At 37.8% G+C, this 20,265-nt stretch overlaps 4 long non-coding RNA genes across 5 annotated transcripts; 3 read left to right on the top strand and 1 right to left on the bottom strand.

Moving 5' to 3' along the window:
- The first annotated feature begins 27 nt into the window (after positions 1-27).
- On the top strand, positions 28-1,131 carry LOC148916723 (uncharacterized). The gene is made up of 2 exons (XR_016127231.1): positions 28-405; positions 865-1,131. It is a non-coding gene; the product is annotated as an uncharacterized LOC148916723 (long non-coding RNA).
- A 2,270-nt stretch (positions 1,132-3,401) lies between these two features.
- Positions 3,402-4,626, top strand: LOC148916722 (uncharacterized). The gene is made up of 2 exons (XR_016127303.1): positions 3,402-3,561; positions 3,646-4,626. It is a non-coding gene; the product is annotated as an uncharacterized LOC148916722 (long non-coding RNA).
- Positions 4,627-11,033: 6,407 nt separating this feature from the next.
- On the bottom strand, positions 11,034-13,884 carry LOC148916721 (uncharacterized). Of its 2 annotated transcripts, XR_016127415.1 has the most exons (4): positions 12,408-13,884; positions 12,243-12,300; positions 11,369-12,164; positions 11,034-11,176 (listed from the first exon to the last, which is right to left on the bottom strand). It is a non-coding gene; the product is annotated as an uncharacterized LOC148916721 (long non-coding RNA). The 2 variants fall into 2 exon arrangements; XR_016127414.1 differs by having other exon boundaries at positions 11,034-12,164; positions 12,408-13,881.
- Positions 13,885-19,213: 5,329 nt separating this feature from the next.
- On the top strand, positions 19,214-20,215 carry LOC148916720 (uncharacterized). Its single transcript, XR_016127229.1, has 2 exons — positions 19,214-19,336; positions 19,772-20,215. It is a non-coding gene; the product is annotated as an uncharacterized LOC148916720 (long non-coding RNA).
- The last annotated feature ends 50 nt before the right edge of the window (positions 20,216-20,265 follow it).

Genomic DNA, 20,265 nt, shown 5'->3' with positions numbered 1-20,265 from the left:
TTCTTTTCTCAGCTAACACAACTTGGAAATACAGGTAAGGCAGTATGAAAGCTTTTGTGATTGTAATGATACAAGTGCCGTTGGTTGGCTGTCTTGTCAGTGTTCGAGGGTTTTAGCGCAAGTGATGTCAATTAATTTTTAAAAATGTCTCTTTCTGCGGTGACAAGTTTTTTAAACTCTTCTTTGGCCTCACATGGGGGATGGGTCATTACCATTAATTAATTCAAATTGGGTAGGTGGGTTGGTGTACGCACATGGCCTAAGGAATAATACTCTGGTTTGGACTGTTGTTGATGACTGGAGGATGACAAGACAAGAACGACCATTCAACGGTCCTCAAGTGGACCAGACTCGAATGCCGTTGATCTCTTTGTGAATCTACGGCTCTTAAACAGATTTCAAAAGGTAAGGCTGCATGAAAGCTTTTTGTGACTATATATTTTCCGAGCAGTCATGTTTCATTTTCTTCATCAACAAAGTAAAAACAAAAATATAAAAATTCAGATAAGAAATTCATATGATAAAGAAATCGATTCATATTTGAAGTTCGAGAAACAAGATAAATAAAAATAAAAATTAGTGTATCATGTGCTGAAAGGTAAACATGTATGTCTTTCATTTCATTAGGAAGCTACATCAAAGGTAAAAGTTAGTTGGTGAAACTTGCTGGAATTTGGTGAAATTTGGTGGTTAGTAAAATGGTTATGCTCATCGTGATGGAAAATATATCAATTTATACATGCCCTTTGATGGGCTAAAAAGAGGGGTTGCTATTGTTAAGTTTTTAATATGAGTCATATGAAGGACTTTACCATGATGTTGAACTTATTGACTAATTTTCCTTTTTTATTTATTATGTTTTAGTGGGAGAAGATAATTGATCAAAGTTACCCGTAAAAGGAAATTGATGGAAGTGTGTGGTGAAGGAGCAGAATTTCTGGGGGGTTATACATAGACCTTGGGAGTGAGTTTTATGGGTAACTTAGAAGAATTCTTTTCTATTTTGGTTAACTTGAGGACAAAAATTTATGCTCAACAGATGCTTGTGATGAATTCTTTTATATTTTGGAGCATATTTTGTCGTATGAGATCACATTTGATTTCATTTTTTAATTGAAATATTTTGAAACATGTTTTGAGAATTGTAAAAGTCTATTAATTGCAAATGAAACAACCTAAAAAAAAAAGGATATAAACCTACAATACCATTACAAAATATCACCACTTACAGGGCCATTCTTGAGATTTTGAAGGCCCTGTGCGATCCTTAAATTGGGGCCTCACATAAGCTAACACAAACTTACACTATTACGTAATGCCATACAATAATTTTTTTTTTCTTAAAGTGACCAAAGTACCCCTACTCCCAAGGACAAAATTGAAATTTCACAAAAGAATTAAATTGGATTAAATTGATTAAATTGGGTCAGGGATGTTACACCTTTTGAATAATCACCATGATTGTGATGATGAGTCTTTGTCATCATAGATCATATTCAGATATTAAATATTTTTTAACACCTAACTTATTTTGTATCAATATCATCATTAATTCGATGCAATTATTTTGGTTGAGTTAGTTGGATGCATAAATATTCTAGGAACATCATTAATTCGATGCAATTATTTTGGTTGAGTTAGTTGGATGCATTATTTTGTTGGTGTTGAAATCGGACAAGCCTTTAACACAAGCAGGTTTTGAACTCGCACCCTGAATAAAAGTTGAGGCCCTGCAAACCAACACAACTAGGAACGTATTTGTGTCAACAATTTGCTCACTCAGTTATATATAACATTTGTTAAACATATATTATACACATAAAAAAAATCGGGGCCCCTCAAAAATCAGGGTGCGTGGCACCACTTGCACACCCTCGGGGCCACCCCGACCACTTAGACGACGGTAACGAAATTTTATTGTCGTCTAATTACCATTAGGACGACAAAAAATAACAAATAAAGGACGGTGATCCATTGTCGTCTGAATTGATAAATAGACAACGGTAATCTTGTAAAACCGTCGTCTAAGTGGTTAACAGATAATGATAAATTACTGTCGTCTAAAGTATCACAATAGACAATAGTCACCTATACGATAGTCTGATAGCACATTAGACGACGGTGGTCCACATCCTTTTTTTCTAGTGAAGAGCATAAAATGATGGTGGTGGGGTTTTAAATCAGATATGATGCAGTGGCTAATGTATGATAGTATAAGAATAGAGTAATGAACATGATGCATAGGGTGAAAATATAACCTACCAATAAAAAGATGCTTAAAGTTGAAAAGCTTGAAGTATTGTCATATTAGTTTAGTAAAGGCATTTGAAAGTTGTCAGATGAGAGAAAGAAGTCCTTCTGTGGTGCATCGGGTGCACTGGTACAGCCCATCACGTGAGGTTTTTTAAAAACAAGGAAACCTGCTGACCTGGTCAAGGTAAAAATTTGACGCTGCTGATGTGAACAGGGGAACGATTTCACGTTCACGCTCACTCAACGTTCTTCTTCCTCAAACTGATAATCTTTTCTGCAACTTCAAACTTCAAACTGATAATCTTTTCTTCAACTCCTCCTGCAGAAAGTTTCTTCCTCCTCTCTGCAACCTCTCTCTCTTCTTTGTCATCATTGTCAAAAACCCCCTATTCTAGGGTTTGGATTTTGGGGAAAATTTTAGGGTTAGTATTTCGGGTTGATAATAGGAATTAGAAATCAGTTTTTCCAGTCACTGCGTTGGCACTCCTCTCATCTACAATCGAGCCCTTCTGAAAGCATTTGGTAATAGTTCCTTGTGAAGGTAAGTCAACACTATGTTTTATTTTATTGTTAATTGAAATTCTGTGGTGATGACTTGGGGCAAGAGGGGAAGTAGGTTTCTCACATTGATGAGATGAAGTGGGTTTCTCATTTTGAAAGTGTCGTGAGGTGAAGTGGGTATCTCACATTCATGGTTGTAATGTTCATGCAATTGCATATCTGTATATGCAATTACTAATCTCCTGTATGCAAATCCAAGTCATTGAATGCAATTACAGTATCTAGTTTAGTTTTCAAATTATGCAAGTGAGGTGATTTCATGGTAGGTAGGTTTGACTGTGTTTTTGAATATTTTGTTATGGGGAGTAAAGTGTTCCGAAAGTGTAATGTTAGGATTGGTTAAGATTTGGATTGGGATTTGAAAAGAGTAAGAATCCCGGCCCAATAGAGAAATGCATGGGTGGGTTGTGTGTGTTATCTGTGCAATGTTATAATCGAGGGCTGATGCACTTGCAAGTAGTGTCGTGCAATTGCATATCAGTATATGCAATTACTAAGCAACTGTGTGCAAATCCAGGTCCCCGTATTTTTATAATTAAGCAATGTGTGATGTTGTGGTGTTTACGGGGTTTAGGGTGTATTTAGTATTCAAAATCTCGGCGCTAGAGACAATTGCATGACAGTGTTTTGTACTTGATTTGTGCAAGTTATGGAAGCTCAAAAAAGGGGATCAACGAAAGGAAAGCGCAAGGCCGAGAGTAATGTGCAACAATCAAGAGTTGGCCAAGATGCATTTTTTAATTTCATGTAAGTTACATGTACATCTAAAAATTGGAAATGTGGTTGCTTAATATTATGATGGTTTTTTGATTAAAAATAAATGATTTACAGGAAAAAAGAACGACTTGAAATGGGGAAAGGGGCCAATGCAAAGTTGGACAGTAAGGTGAGAGATGGCTATTGATTGGGTCAATTTATTATTTATTGTATTAAAAAGGCTCTTTTAATGAGAATTTTGTTTTTCAGGTACAAGAAGAGATTGCTAACAAGTGGAGGAAATTGAACCCTACAGAGAAGGCAACATATGGTGCTACCTTGGAAGGTTCGAGTGGGAAAGTACAAGGTTCGACTGGGCAAGTAGACGACTCAGTGAATGAGATGGGTTTTATCACTAGATGCAGCCCGGACCGATTCCATCGTACAGTGGAAAAATTGTCGAATGAGAAGCGGTTAGCAATTAATGCTATTGGGTTCGGTAATATGGCATCATTGTCCTGCACTCGTTTACACCGCCAACTATGCCAATTTTTTATTCAAAAGTTCAATCCTGATACGTCCTCTATAGAACTACACGGCAATGTGTTTGGAATAGGTGCCATTGAGTTTGGGCGTGTTATGGGGTTTAAGAACACCGGCGAGGATGTTCAACTGGACTGTGCTGTAGAAGATGAAAAGGTGAAATAGTTAGTGAAGAGTTTCGGTGGAAATGGCAAGAGAGTATTAGTAAAGGGTTTAGTAGAACAATTGGAAAAGTGCGAACATGTGGATGAGGACTTTAAAGTTTGATTCGTGATGTTTGCACTTGGCACTGTACTTTGCCCCACATCTTCACCATCAGTGATCGGGAACTATTTAACTTTCTTGACGATCCCAGAGAAGATAGAGACCAAGAACTAGGCCGACCATGGATTCAACTTCTTATGTGAAGGTGTTAGGTCGTTCCAAGCGAAGAAAGTTTCATATGTAAATGGGTCACTGCTTTTTCTCCAACTATTCTATTTCGATTCAATTCTCCATGGTGGAGTATATGTTGATAAGTCTTTGGATCCCATTGTGTCATGGGACAATAAATCGGTGTGGAAAATGATTAAATGGGTTAGAAAGCAAGGTGGGTTTGATAGTCCTACCGTTCGGGTTGTTTCACTACACAGGGCCCCTGATTTTTGAGGACCCCCTAAATTTTTTTACTTTATATAATATATATTAATATTAGAGATATTCATTGAAATGTCACCTGAACTTATACCTTAGTTTCAATTTGTCACCTTAAAATTTTTTTTAAGTGAAATGTCATTTGAATTTTTCAAAATCCATGATTTGTCACCTCCCTTTAACATCATCCAATTTTCCAACAATTTTCAAGGGTATTTTAGTCTTTTTATTTTCAAGAGTATTTTAAAAATGGAAAAATAATTATATAAAAAATTATGAAAAGACCCTTGAAAATTATAAAAATTATATATCTTTTCACATTTAATCCGCATCCATTTTTACATTTAAGCTTTATTTTTTTAATAATAATTTTTTCCATTTTTAAAATATCCTTGAAAATGAAAAGACTAAAATACCCTTGAAAATAGATGGAAAATCAGATGATGTTAAACTCAGGTGACAAATCATGGATTTTGAAAAATTCAGGTGACATTTCACTTAAATTATTTTTTCAAGTGACAAATTGAAACTAAGGTATAAGTTCAGGTGACATTTCAACAAATATCCCTTAATATTATAAAAACTATATATATATATATATATATATATATATATATACTCCAACATGCAGCACATTGACACAAAAAATGTATTTAGTAGAGTTGGTTTATAGTGCATATCCCTTAGTACAATAATAATTTCTTCTACTCAAAACCAAAAAATAAAAAAAATAAAAAAATTATGTCTTCTTTTTTCTCGTGAACTCTTAGTTTTTCTTACCGAATATACATGTAACACCCCGACTCCAAATTTATTCATATTTTAATTAAATTAAGAGAATTATTAATTTACTCTTGGGTTAAGGGTAATTTTGGTCATTTTCTTATCCGGAAGGATTTCGGGACCACGAGTGGTTTGGTTGCGTAGGTGGTACTGAGACGAAACGTAGCAGTAGCCTTGAATCGGAGTTGTAACGAAGTTTTGGCGAGCAAATTAAGCTCGATGGCGGAACCGTAATTATTTCAAAGTGAGTTTGGGGTAAAATCAGATTTTTCACATTTACCCCTCACTTTCTCTCTCTCTCCGCGTCTCCTCCCTCTGCGATTTCTCCCCGTGTTTCACTGTTCACCGAATCGAAAACCCTCACGATCGTCACGCTCGGTCACCTCACCCTCGAGACCGATCCATTCGACTCGTCGTGAAGTTCGATCAAAACCCACTGTTATCCCGACCGAAAGCTCGAAATCCGCCACGATATCGACCGGTTTTTCTCCGGTTTTCACCACGGCAGCGATTCCGGCCGATTTTTCCGTCGAGTTTGGTATGTTTTCGAACCCTCTCCGTATGCTCTAGCTGTTTTTGGGGTAGGTTTGGATCGATTTTGAGTTTTGGAACCGAATTGGAAACCTAGGTTTTCGCCGGTTTTCAATTTGAGATTTCGGCCAGTTCCCGTGCGAATTGGACCTCGTGGTAGTTGAATAAAGTGATCCTGACCTTGAGAAGAAGCTAGGGTAGGAAGGGTGAGCGTTGGTGTGGAGATTTTCCGTCGCCGGAAATTTCTCTACACACCCACGCGCTACCGGCGCGTGTGGCGGCGCGTGGGCAAGGCTGTTGAAGTTGCTTTTTATCCTGATGAGATCATTAGGTTGTCACGAGTGCATAGGATTTTACGGATCTCAATTTGGATGTCGTTTGACTATCGAACGGATTTCGCATATTGAGCGTTATTCGGGTTCGATAAGTTCTAACCGTTGGATCGTTTCCAAATTGAAGTATGTTGATTTAGGTACTCTTAGAATCCTATAGGAATTCGTGGATCGTGAATCGGAGCCCCGGATGTTCCGATTCAATAATTCGAAGTTTGTGGGATTACCTGTGAGTGGACTTTGTTTTCAAGCATTTGCATGGTTTTATTGATAAAAGATTTGTGCATATGTTTTAAATGGAAATGTGATTTATTAAGTATTTGGTTGATGACTTTGGATATTCATATACGTATTGGCAATATATTTTGAGTATGGCTATGTTTGAGCATTATGGATATGTTTATATGGATTGTGGGATGTCTATCTATATTGCCTATGTATGGAGTATGAGGAGTTGTTGTTATGAGATTGTGGAAAGATATGAGTTTGAGGGATGGTTGTGAGATGTATGAGTATGTTAGGTGAGTACCATTCCCTGGTTACTAGGCTTCCCACACATGGCGTTGGCAGTGCCGGTGGGGTGGGAAGCCATGAGATTGCTGGTCTCATACATGGCGTTGGCAGTGCGGTGTATGGGAAGAGTATGTATATTGCTTAGTATCATCACACATGGCGTTGGCAGTGCCGGTGGGGTGATGATACTGTCTGCGCGCGTAGGACTTGATATGAGATTTGTGAGCTACACGTGTCGTTGGCAGTGCCGGCATGTGAGCTATGGAGTTCCGTCCCCCGGTTGGACTACTCATCCCGGACGCGGGTTCATGTTCGAAAATCCTGCGTCACCCAACAATCCCCCGGTTGGATTGTCTTCCCCGGTACATTAGTATGGAGAGAAGTATACGTTATATTATAGATATATATATATATACTTATATATGTATACATATGTATGGGTTGGTGAGAGTTGCATACTTGTGGGAATGGAGTTGTGGTTTGAGATTTTTGAGAGTTATTGGACTTTGAGATTTTATGTTTGAGTATTTGATTTATGGATGTGGAAACTGCATGCTTGAGCATTATTTTTACACGGTGGGGTTACTATGTTGTTTTAAATGCAAACTTTATTTTTGTCCACTCACATATTTCTGTTTTGCGCCTGTGCAGTAGTGGCTTTGGAAGCGCTCAAGCAAGTTGCGAGCTCCAAACATTTCATCTGTAGATAGGATTCGTGTAAATTCCTTCTACTCTACTGTTGTTGTAAACAAATTCTGTTAGATGCTCTGTTATCGCCCATGTTAGGTTGTTACTTGAGGCCGGAGGCTACTTTATTTTGAATTGTTGTATGTTGAAAGCATGCTGGCAGTTGGGATTTATGTTATGTAAATTATGCAGGCTGAATGTTGTTGGGCTTGAGCATTTTACAGGGGAGACTCTGCCAAAATTTTGGTAGGATGTCTTGGGTTTTTAGTAAGTGGGCCCGGCATCGGTGTGATGTCGGCACCAAGACGGGTCCGCCCCGGTTTAAGGGGAAATTCGGGGCAGGTCCTGTCAATACAAACATTTAAATTTATCAAATGAACACAACATACACAACGAAAGCAACCCCTGCGTTCGTGTGAAAAAATAGTGCGTTTGTTTGATAAAGTATTTTACTTGGTCCAATTTCTTGAGGAACGGCAAACTTTACTCAATGAACGCACTCCTTGCATTCGCCAGAAAAAATAGCCCGTTTGTTTGAAAAAGTAAGTTAGGGAGGTCCATTTTCTCAGGGAATGGGCAACTTTACTCAACGAACACACCCCTTACGTTCGCGTGAATAAATATCCCATTTGTTTGAAAAAGTAAGTTAGTTTGGTCTATTTTCCTGGGAACGGCCAACTTTACTCAACAAACGCAACCCCTGCGTTTGCCTGAACAAATAGTCATTTTTTTTGAAAAAGTAAGTTAGTTGGGTCCATTTTTCCGAGGACCAGGTGACTTTACTCAACAAACGTAACCCCTGCGTTTGTGTGAACAAATACCTCGTTCGTTTGAAAAAAAGTAAGTTAATTGGGCCCATTTTTCAGGGGAAGAGGCAACTTTACTCAACGAACAAAACTCATTACGTTCACGTTAACAAATAGCCCGTTTATTTGAAAAAGAATGTTAGTTGGCCCCTTTTTTAGGGAAATAAACAACTTTACTCAACGAACGCAACCTGTGCATTCGCGTGAACAAATAGCCCGTTTGTTGGAAAAAGTAAGTTAGTTGGGTCTATTTTTCCATGGAACAGGCAACTTTACTCAATGAACGCAGTCTCCGCATTTGCATGAACAAATAGCTCGTTTGTTTGAAAAAGTAAGTTAGTTGGGCCCATTTTTCCGGGGAATAGGCAACTTTACTTAATAAGCGAAACCTATTGCGTTCACGTGAACAAATAGCCCGTTTGTTTGAAAAAGTAAGTTAGTTGGCCCGTTTTTAGGGAAACGGACAACTTTACTCAATGGACGCAACCTGTGCATTCGCGTGAACAAATAGCCCGTTTGTTTGAAAAAGTAAGTTAGTTGGGTCTATTTTTCCGTGGAACGGGCAACTTTACTCAACGAACGCAGTCTCTGCATTTGCATGAACAAATAGCTCGTTTGTTTGAAAAAGTAAGTTAGTTGGGCCCATTTTTCTGAAGAACAGGAAATTTTACTCAACGAACGCAATCCTTGCATTCGCGTGAACAAATTGCCCGTTTGTTTGAAAAAGTAAGTTAGTTGGGACTATTTTTTCAGGGAACATGCAACTTTACTCAACGAACATAACCTCTGCGTTGGCATGAATAAATAGTCCGTTTGTTTGAAAAAGTAAGTTAGTTGGGCTCTTTTTTCCAAAGAACGGGCAACTTTACTCAACAAACACAACTCATGCGTTTGTATGAACAAATAGCCCGTTTGTTTGAAAAAGTAAGTTAGTTGGGCCCATTTTTCCGGAGAATAGGCAACTTTACTCAACAAACGAAGCCCATTGCATTCACGTAAACAAATAGCCCGTTTGTTTGAAAAAGTAAGTTAGTTTGGCCTATTTTTTCAGGGAACGAGCAACTTTACTCAACGAACACAATCTCTGCGTTTGCGTGAACATATAGCCCGTTTGTTTGAAAAAGTAAGTTAGTGGGGCCCATTTTTTCGAAGAACGGGCAACTTTAGTCAACAAACACAAGAACAAATAGCCCGTTTGTTTAAAAAGTAAGTTAGTTAGACTCATTTTTCTAGAGAACGGTCAACTTTACTCAATGAACGCAACCCTTGCGTTCGTGTGAACAAATAGCCCATTTGTTTGAAAAAGTAAGTTAGTTGGGTCCAATTTCATGAGGAATGGCCAATTTTATTCAACGAACGCACCCTTACTTCCTCAAAGTAAAATACCATGTTTGTTGAGTAAACCATGGAGTTCGTCGGGTAATGTGGTCAACGGGCAACATCATTTACCCAACGAACGAGTTGCTTAGCTTTCGTTAGGTAGGTTTGTTGGCATAAATTACTCAATATAACTTTCGTGATTTACTACTAATTTAACCCAATGAACTATTGGGAATAAAATTGAACTTCGTTGATTGTCTCCAATTATTACTATATTGTTAATTGAAAAAAAATCAATAATATCAAACATATGATTGTTGATACAAATATAAATTTAAAAAATTTCAACAAAAATTATTACTTAATGGTCGATTGATTAAGCCACATTGAATTGACGAAAAAGAAAATTGGACTTTTTCGATTATGATCAATGCCTAATTGATAATATATGATCATGAATGTTTATGACATGAAGTGGAAGTATGAGAAGTCTTCTTATATCGAGTCTCATTGCATAGCCCTAATACGAACCATATTCCAATGATTGTTGTGCTATTATGATTTTAGACTAAATATCATAGTTGAAAACAACGATTTTACCCATAAATGATGGTGAAATATCCAGAAAAGAAAGCAACATCACATGTTTGGCTTTAGGGCATATATTTAACATCCTTTCATATTATTTTATTTTACATAATTCAATTATGTTTAACGTATGAAATGACCAATTTGCCATCATATTTAATGACAGATTGGACAAAATATTAGGTAATTAAACGGCAGGGAAGATATTGGCGATAAAGACAAATTCATATCCTTAATTTTATAAAAAAATGTCATGAGATAAATTGAAAATTGGGTACAAGTTCAAGGACTAAATCAACAATTTAGCCATGTTTAATGGTTTTTGGGCATATATCGCATATTTGATAGCACATGTGTGCAATTCTCAGTTTATAATATGCATATGCATATACTTGTATGCAATTTTGTAGTATCTATGTGCAATTCTCATTTTACAATATGCAATTGCATATATATGTATGCAATTTCGTAATGTCTGTTTGCAATTCTTAGTTTACAATATGCAATTGCATTCCGTCCTTCTTTTGGTTTTTAACTTTGTTGTTTTTACTAGAAGGCTCATTGGCTCACACTCTTATAATGTATGCAAAGATCACCAAATTTCCTCTTTTTGGCTAGAGGGCCTCTTTTGTGTGTGTGTTCATTTGCATGACAATACTGATAATCTACTAGTACCTAAAAGCTATAGAAAATTAAATGTCATATCATCTATTTTCTCTAACCAAGACTACATGTCACATAAATAAGAAATAATATCTCAAAAAAGAAACATAAGCAAAGAAAACACTTTACCTAAAATATTTTGTAATACGTTTAGCTCAATTTTAACTTGTGGAGTACACAAATGTTAGCCCCTAAATATTAGGCTCTCAGAAGAAGGTGAGAATCTCACCAAGTATGCATGAAAAGTACAAGTGAGCATACCCCTTCCTGCAAATGCAAGGGAGGTAGAGAGAGATTATTTAAACACTGTGATAGTATCTCAAAACACATATTTCAGTGTAACAAAAATGCACTTTTCTTAATTGCTCTTTTCCTGAATCCTTAGCCAGAGCAACCAATATATAGCAGTTATGGCAATCATAGCAACCAATACCAATCACATTTGAACCATACACTTACAGATTTAGCAATACAATCTTTGAAATGGTAATGTCAACCCAAGACACTCAGCTCCATCCCGGATATACGAACAGCAGCCATTGTGTTAGGAAGCTCTTCCCTCATAACATCCATTAGCTTTTCAAGTGATTGAGTTGGTCTCTTGAAAGCCCTTGAAAAAACCACATTGGGAATTCACCTTCCTAAAAACGATTGCACAAGAAAACCATAGCCAGTTTTTCCAATTGCCAATGTTAATTAAAATCATGGAGTATTCAAGATTACAAACCAGAAGCGTGATGATTGCATAGCAAAAGAGCCACGTCATAGAAACTACTACCTACTAGGAAAAACCAAAAACAAAATTTGACTCAATAGCAGAAACATAACACCAATTTATGTAATTCTTTCAAAAAAATGTAGCTGAGATCGTTGGGTTTTGCTTTCAGAATACCCTGAAGAAAAACCCACTTTAAAGAATCTAATTTCCAAAGCATATTAAGCTTCAATTAGAAACAGAACTGTGCATCCAAAGGCTGGGTTTAGGGAGAGAGAGTATGAAAACATGAGTTTACGATAACTTACATAACTCTATACCTTTTTCATGATGAGCTTTCACTTACAAAAACACTTCAATTTAGACATGTGAAAACTTTAACATTGGGTTCCCAAATTAAATTTCTTTGTTTTGTCATATAATTCACACTATTAACAAGAAAGATTACGCAAGCAGTCAATTGGAGTTTTCTCTTTCATACCAATTTCCTTCGGCACTACATTCGCCAACTACTGCCATTTTTTGTATTCCGGAAGTTACCTGCAAAATGTTTATAATTAAAACCAAATTGGGAAGAAAGCTAAAAAAACACACTGAGAAATGACAACAATTTGTAACCTGTGGCCTAAAGGAGGAGTTGGAAAACAGTGAATTTTCCACTCTCAAGTTGCACCCTCTGCAGCCAAAAAGATAAGAAGGATCAATGCACAAATTGAGAATTGGAGTTTCGTATGCATTTAGTTTTATTTTTGCCCAATTATTTCAGAGAGAGAGAGAGATTACACGGGAAGCAGGTGAGAAAGTGAAGCCTAGTGTGCAGGAAGCCATCGTTGTGCGTTGGGCTCTGCGTTATCCTCCACTTCGATCTTAGGTTTAGAGTTTTAGCAGTTCTTGTATAAATTGATAGTACCTGCCTTCTACCTTAACTCAATATCTCAAGAACAATGATATTATTTCTTTCACAAAGAACAAGATACAATTTCTCAACTAACTCCCTCAAATACAGACTCACTTAGTTAATATAGAGTTAACCTAACCAACTGTCAACTAAACATAGCCTAACTAATGGTTAACAACTAACCCTAGTTCCAGCTTATATAGAGATTCCTATCTACCCTCCCCACAAAAACAATCCTTGTCCTCAAGGATGAAATTCTGGAATTCGAACCAACAAGTTGCTGCCATTTCAGTGATGGATGTGTGCCATTGAACTCATATTGTTGTAGCAATATATCAACTGGTTGGCTTGAACAAGGCCACCATCAGAGCATGCAATTACAAAGATGCTGAACCAAACAATACTCATGGTCTCACTGCTGCTGGATTGGCAGCCCACCCACATAAAACTCCCCAATTATTGGAAAGCTCACTAACACATCAATGGCTCCAAGTCCTTTGGAATGAGCCCTGGGAGAAAGAAGTAAAGCTCTCAGCGACTCAAGCTCATAGCCATAAACCTTGCAGAAATTTTCTTCTTTTCCAGTATGCCCATTATCAACTTCCAATCCACCACCTTGGTCACGTATGCCCAGACGGTAGCCAAGGTCAAAATCAAGAATGCAATTACCCAACGGAAGAGTAAAAACAGTGTGGACACAATCATAATCCTGGACCCTAACCACTTGAATAGTGCCAAACCAATGAAATTTCGTGAACTACCAGAATCAAGGAAAATGACAACTGAACAATTCTTGATAAAGCCCTGTATCACCATAACCTTGAGCAATTTTAGAGTTGGCGTAGAGGCTTCTTGAACAGGAACAAAACGAAGCAAGTACAAGTCCTGGCGAAGCTCTCTGTCATCAACTCTCCAATGAAGCAACTCGTGAGAAACTCACCACCACCATTGGCTCGAATGCCCATATGGCAGCCAAGATCAAAATCAAGAAGTGCAGTACCGCCATTGCATACCCAACATGAGTGTGACATTTCAGCAAACAAATGGAGAGCATGTGGTGATCTGCCAGATGTATCAACCCCAAAACCCAATTGCTTCCAAGCTTCTTGATAAAGATTCTTCAAAGACAAAAACCGAGTAATCTTCTGAATTGAACCGATGGAAAAAGAAGACAACTAAGCAGGCAAACCTTGCGTGGATGTCCGATGACTGTTGCATCTCGGCGTCGGCAGAGGTGAGACTCCCAGATTCTGATTTGGGGACATAGATGAGGATTGGATTTCCAAGAGAGAGAGATCGATCGCAGAGATAAGCAGCTCCAGTGCACGCGAGGGCTTCCGCGCTTTCGTTGAAGCTTTTTACTTGTTTTCTTAGTCACGTATGTCACGTGATATTTAATAACAAAGGGCACAACAAGTCTTCAGGTCATTTAATCTTAGCCCTTCATTTTTAAAATGCAATACTGGCCCTTGGATAACTGGCTGCACCGGTACAGCCGATGTACCACAGAATTTTCGAATTTTGCTTGGCATGTTATTTATTTATTTTGCTGTTATGAAGTCTGACATTCGCATGGTTTTTTTATATTTTTTATAGAGATTTTCTATTTAAACCCCACACTTCTCTTAGTTCACCCCATGTTCTAAGTTCACCCCAACTTTTAATTTAAATTTTCACAATTTCTAAGAAAACCCCACTATCTTCCCAAACTACCCTTAAATACACCCCAAACTAAAAAAATAAAAACTAAAAGAGATTTTTTATTTAAATCCCACAATTTTCTTTGTTCTCAGCAAAAAAAAAACACAAACAAATGAAACCACAAATCAGAAATTTAATATTTTCTAGAGAAAGAGAACAACTTTACCTCTCTCCAAGAACTGTAACTGGAATTCTAATACTTTGGTATTTTTGAGTTGAGAGAGAGAGAGAGAGAGAGAGTTTGTAAACATGAAGTTGGAAGGAGGTTTTTAAAACTTAATATAAAGAGTGGTGGGGTGTGTGGGGGTGTGTGTATAGATGTACTAGGGTTAATTATTAAGTTGGATGACCTTTTTTGTCTTTTTATACAATAATAAAACTTACAGCTTAATTATTTAAGTATTGGGGTGAACAAAGAGAAGTGCGGGGTTTAAATAGAAAATCTCTTTTTTATATTTGCGTTGGATGCTTCTTTTTGCTTTTTTCCTTTTTTATTGATGGCTTGCTTTGTAATTGTAGCCGTTGCTTCTCCCTTCCACATGGGGTGATCTTCCTTCTTGTTTTTATATCTCAACCGAGAACCAGCCGGTCAAGCTGGTCTCGTCAAAACAATTCGTCGTTGTGCTTTTCAAACGTCCCCGAGTCTATTGGGACAAGTGGTTTGGCCACAGGAGATCGAGGAGCGCCATAGGCAGACCGATAGCTCGTTGGCCCCAGTACAGTTTGGTGTAATTATCACTTCACGTGATGATGGATACTATCAAAAACACCACTTGATAAACTTTTTGACCTGATTGCATATTTGGCATGACAACATATAATATTTTATAATGAAATCATTAAAGGAAGAAATATCTTATCTTATCTTTTGCATCACTTCCATTATTGGCACTCATGCCATGGTGGAGACAGGAGCATGCGCACGTCTCCCACTTTTTTTTTAATATATATTTTTTTATTTCTCCACTGTTGCCTTTGGTCTGCCGCGGTCCATTTCTTTGTTGTAGTTTCCTGACATTGATACTTATGGTGAAGTCATTTAAGAGATACGGGGATGAGCAAGTGTTCCGTTTTGATTGTGAAAATTTCTTACGGGAGAATATTCACGTGTAGATTCTTCATCCTTTGAGTTTTCTTCTTTCTCTTTTTTAAGTTCTTGCGAAATAAATAGGAGTAAAAGACCACACTCGGAGGATGTTGTCTAAAGACCCTCCGATACCTAAGTTAGTTCAATTCGGTCTTTTAGAAAAGATGCGGCAATAAATAAAAAGGATGGAGTTTTCTCTCACGAGGAGAGTCAGGTGGCCAGAGCCGTGTGTGGTGGTGGTGCTTAGCATTATGAGGAGAGGGAGAGAGGAGCGGCAAGAGAGAGAGAGAGAGAGAGAGAGAGAGAGAGGTGTTTCTCTCAGGTTTTAGAACTAGGTTTAGGATTACCTTGAATGTCATGTATATGTATTTATAGCTTCCTTGTGTGCAAGGGTTTTGGGAGAATAATCCTTATTTGGTTAGGATTATTCTTCCAAAAAAAAAAAAAAATAGGAATTACTCCAAGAGATTTGGTGGAGATTGGTTCCTTGATTTATGGAGATATTCCTATCTTAAATCAAAGATAATTTCCCGAATTAAAAAGAAATTAATTAGGGTAATTAGTTTGATCTAAGGAGTATTCCTTTTCCACGTGTTGTCTTCTTATTGGCTGGTGAAATATATGCTTCCACATCTCCCACCACATCTCGATAACTATAGAGAGGTTAGGGTTGCTACGAAGGTGATTTATGATGATGACTAGGCTTGCTAATGGTGTTTCATAGTGGAGATGGAGGTGAACGGCAGAGCTAGCCTCAACAGTTGATGGCGGTGGTCAACGGCTTTGCATGTTGGCTGAAGCCAGCAGTCAGTTTATCGGTGAATAATGGATGTTGAGCTCAATCTTCTTATGTGCTTAATTTTTTGTTATCTTTGATTTAGATTTAGATTTGCTTGGCATGAATCCCCCCAAGTCATTTGAATTTAGGGATGATTGTGGAGTTTGCTTTGGTGTCTCCGGCACCTCAGTGGCATGGGTGGTCCACTTAGTGGCCCGACAAGATGTTTCCCTCTTTTCGGCCGAGGCGGCCGACGGAAGGAATTTTTGGTCCTCCTTTTTTTGAGTACGGGGCGTGCCACCACCAAGCCTTGAATTTGGGCTTGAATGAAATGTGAATAGATGGATGTGTTGCGCTTCTAACTTCTGACCAAACGATTGATCGGCCAAGCAAGGAACCTCCTATTGGCCTAGATTCTTTCACTTCCTCGGGCTCGAGGATGGTTAGGTTTCGTACGGATGTTTTTTGTGATTTTATTTTTTAGGGTTTTAAGTAATAATAATGCAATTAAACTAAATATGCGTATAAACGTAAAGACAAGAGTTGAGGTGCGATAAAATAAATCAAAGCGATAAATAAAGCAAGAACGAAATAAAAGTGATAAGAACGATAAGAACGTGTTTAGGGGTGGTAGAAATCCACCTAATCCAGGCACAAGAATTGGCTGGGCTGCTGAGATGGTCCGGCTGAATCTGCTGGAGGATACATCCAGACAAGTTCGAATGTGGTAGAAGTGATTGTGACCGGGCTTTGGCTAGAGATTGCTGCCAGAAGCTAGAGTACTACGATCGGATAGAGCTAGGAAAAATGGGTAGAGAAATACGGCTGGGCACTAATTGACAAAATATGGCGGCCAAGATTTGGAGCCCGATTTCGAAGGAGCTTGGCGGCCGAAAGCACGGTTTGAAGGAGTGTCACGACTGAGATTTGGAGTTGTTGGAATATTGCAGACGGAAGCTATTGGGACATTGCGGCTGGAGGTCTTTGGATTATTTTAGTGTGCGGTCGAAGCTTGGGAACCCTTTGCAAATTAGGCTGAAAAGTCTTTGTTTTATTATATGTATATGCATATATATATATATATATATATAATAGGTGGATGAAAGGACCAAATGCGGCTAGGGCCTTTTTGGTGGTCTGCGAATTGGTTGAAGGATTCACAGGTCAAAAATCTAATTGTTATATATAATATATATATATATGTGAGTAAATATCACACATGCGGCCGAAGCCTAGGAGTCCCAGCAAATATGTGGCTGGAGTGCTTTCTATTCAAAGCCCTCCATTTTCTTTTTTTTTTCTTTTTTATATTGATATAATATTGTTGAGGCCCAAATATATTCTTGGCCCAATGCGATACATGACCAATAAGAAACCCAATTTGGGCACGTAAAGTTTGTCATACACGCTTGCCACGACCACATGCCACACCAAATAAATATGTCATTTGGCACACTAAGAATTGAAATTGGCCTATAAAAGGCACCAACTTTGCAAGCCCATGCTAGTTATCCCATCAAGCATCATAATTGAAAAACATGTCAAGCGACATGCCATGCCAATGAAATCATTATTTCACACCCAACCACGCTTCAAGCCTAAGTGGGCCCAAGCCACTCAAATGCCCGGGGCTTGCTTGAGTGGGTTGTGGTATGGATGGTAATAAATCGACATGAGGCCCATTGATGGGCGAGAAATGGAAGTCTCGGGTTCTTGGGCTCGAGGCTGGCCCATTTTTAGGCCCAAACATGGGGTGGCACAAAGGAGGAAATAGCCCATTAGCTTAACCAAATTAGCCCAACACCTCAACAAAAATAGTCCAACACTTGTTGAGGTTAGCCCATTTATTTTGACAAGGCCCATACAATTAGAAAAGAGAAGAAGCCAAAGCATCAGCTCCTTGCTGAAAACATAGAAGCCACGTAGGGAGCAAGATGTCCACATATGCAGAGCTGCTGGAAGGCTCCAGCACATGGGAAGGAACAATTTCCAAGCACAAAACACCCAAAGAACCAAGGGATATTAACGTGCAAGCTGCTAGGAAGAGAAGCACCCTTCGGAGAAATAACCAAGGGATATTGCGTCACTTTGGAGAGAAAATTTAGTTCAATTTTATGAATCCACTGAAATAATTTCTGGCTCTAACTATCCAACTATTCCTTTAGTACTAAAAGAAATAACTAAAATAAAAGACATTTGTCTTGAAATTGAAAACAATGATCTTTACAAACAGCTTAATGTATGTGATATGAAGTCAAAATTTGCAAAGTACTTTGGGGATTTGCCCTTGATTTGTGGTTTGGGTGTAATTTTAGATCCAAGGAATAAAACAAAACAAAAAATTTAAGAAGTGTTTTGTGAAATTCTTTATGAAGAAAATTCAAATACAATTTTGGAAAAAGTGCTCACAACATTAAAAGAGTTATATGAAGAGTATAAATTATATTTGTCTTTGCATGATAGATCACAACATGAACAAGCAGTACCCACATCATCTACATCTTGCACTTCAACATTTAGTTAAAAAGGAAGTCGTGTGGATGACCTTTGTGATTCTAAAAGGTTAAACACAAGCAATTTTTCATCTAATGAACTATCATGCTATCTTGATTCACACACAGAAATGGATCATGATGAAAATAATCCTTTAAATATTTTGGCATGGTGGAAATCACAGCAAAAAAATTACCCTATGCTTTCCACCATGGTCCGTGATATACTAACCATTCCAGTGTCTTCGGTTGCTTATGAATCAGCTTTTAGCAAAGGTAGGCGTGTTATAAGTGACCATCGAGCAAGTTTGACTCCAAATAGTGTTGAAGCGTGTATTTGTGGAAGTAATTAGATTAAACAAGAAGAAAATGAGTGTACAAGATGAACAAGAATGGCCAGAGTGGTTTGTCCAAGATGCAGAATAAATATTTTCTTTTTTGATTGTTTTGTAGTCTACTTCAATTTTGTTTCAACATTATTTCAAAATTTGAAGGAATTGAGTTTTTAAACGGAAAAAACGAATGGAGTTTAATAAAGCCGAAATAATGGCCCATTTCATAGGACTGCCCCGACCCGGCCCGATAACTCTTTAAGGCTGAAAAGGCCCTAAGCCCGGCCCGATAACTTCGTAAAACCTAATTGAGCTCTTCTTCTTTCCAGCCGCCTCCTCCTCACTGTTCTATCGTCTTCTCTTCTTATCTCGACTCATTGTTGTGTTTTTCGGTACTTGCTTTGCTCTCTCATCACAGTATCAGGTATATCTCATCTTTCGTCTGTATCTGAGTCATAATTTTTTCTCATCTTTCTCTTCTTATCTCGACTCATTGTTGTTTATTTGGTTTGTGGGTAAAAGTAAGGTAAAATTTTATATATTTCCATTTTGATAATTGTTGATGCCCTCTCCATTTGCTATTTGATGTTCCTTCTTTCTAGTTTTTCAGTTTTTTCCGTATTTAAATTCTATTTGCATTTGTTCTCTGTGGTTCAACATGTTATATTCATTGTTTAGGGTTCTCTAACACAGGTAAAAGAATTGCCTTTACTGTTTTTTGTATAATATTTGCCTTCATTGTTGTTTATATTCTCATGGATTTTCCGAAGCTTTTTTCGGCTCAAAACTTGCATCTATTGGATGTGGATCTTCTGTATTGGAAGATAACGAGTTTCTCTCTTTTATTTTCTTCCTCTAGTGCGAGAGAGACCTCGACCTTCTTTGTTTGCCGCCGTCTCTTCCTCTAGTCGTCAGCTCAACTTCGCAACCATGGTATTTCTCTATCCAATTCTATGTTTGTCAGCTCAAAGCACCGAGCCTTTGTGGTTTACCGTTAAACCTCCTTCTTCCTCTCTGAAAAATCCTAGAAATTCAGCAGTCCTTCCATTGAAGAATTGAAGCTCTCATCACACCATTCTACACAGCCACGATGACAGAAGACCTGGGTTGCCATGTCATGTGTCACACATGTGTTGGTATCCAAAGATTGGTAAACAAGTTGGTGCTTGTAGCGTCATTGTAATATGATGAGGAGGAATATCATCCTTAGCTTAATCACAAAATTAATTTCGAACAAAAAAAAAAAAAAAAATCACCAAATTAATAAATGTGATTTGGCCATTGACATTCCTAATTAAGACAATTGGTCAACACGTGCATATTGTGTGCTCCGTAAGCTACTGTGGATTGGTC

Source organism: Prunus mume, linkage group LG5 (assembly GCF_029339155.1).
Source record: "Prunus mume cultivar Tortuosa linkage group LG5, ASM2933915v1, whole genome shotgun sequence".
Lineage (NCBI taxonomy): Eukaryota > Viridiplantae > Streptophyta > Magnoliopsida > Rosales > Rosaceae > Prunus > Prunus mume.
The sequence above is the reverse complement of the archived record's forward strand: the minus strand, read 5'-3'. Positions and strand labels throughout refer to the sequence as shown.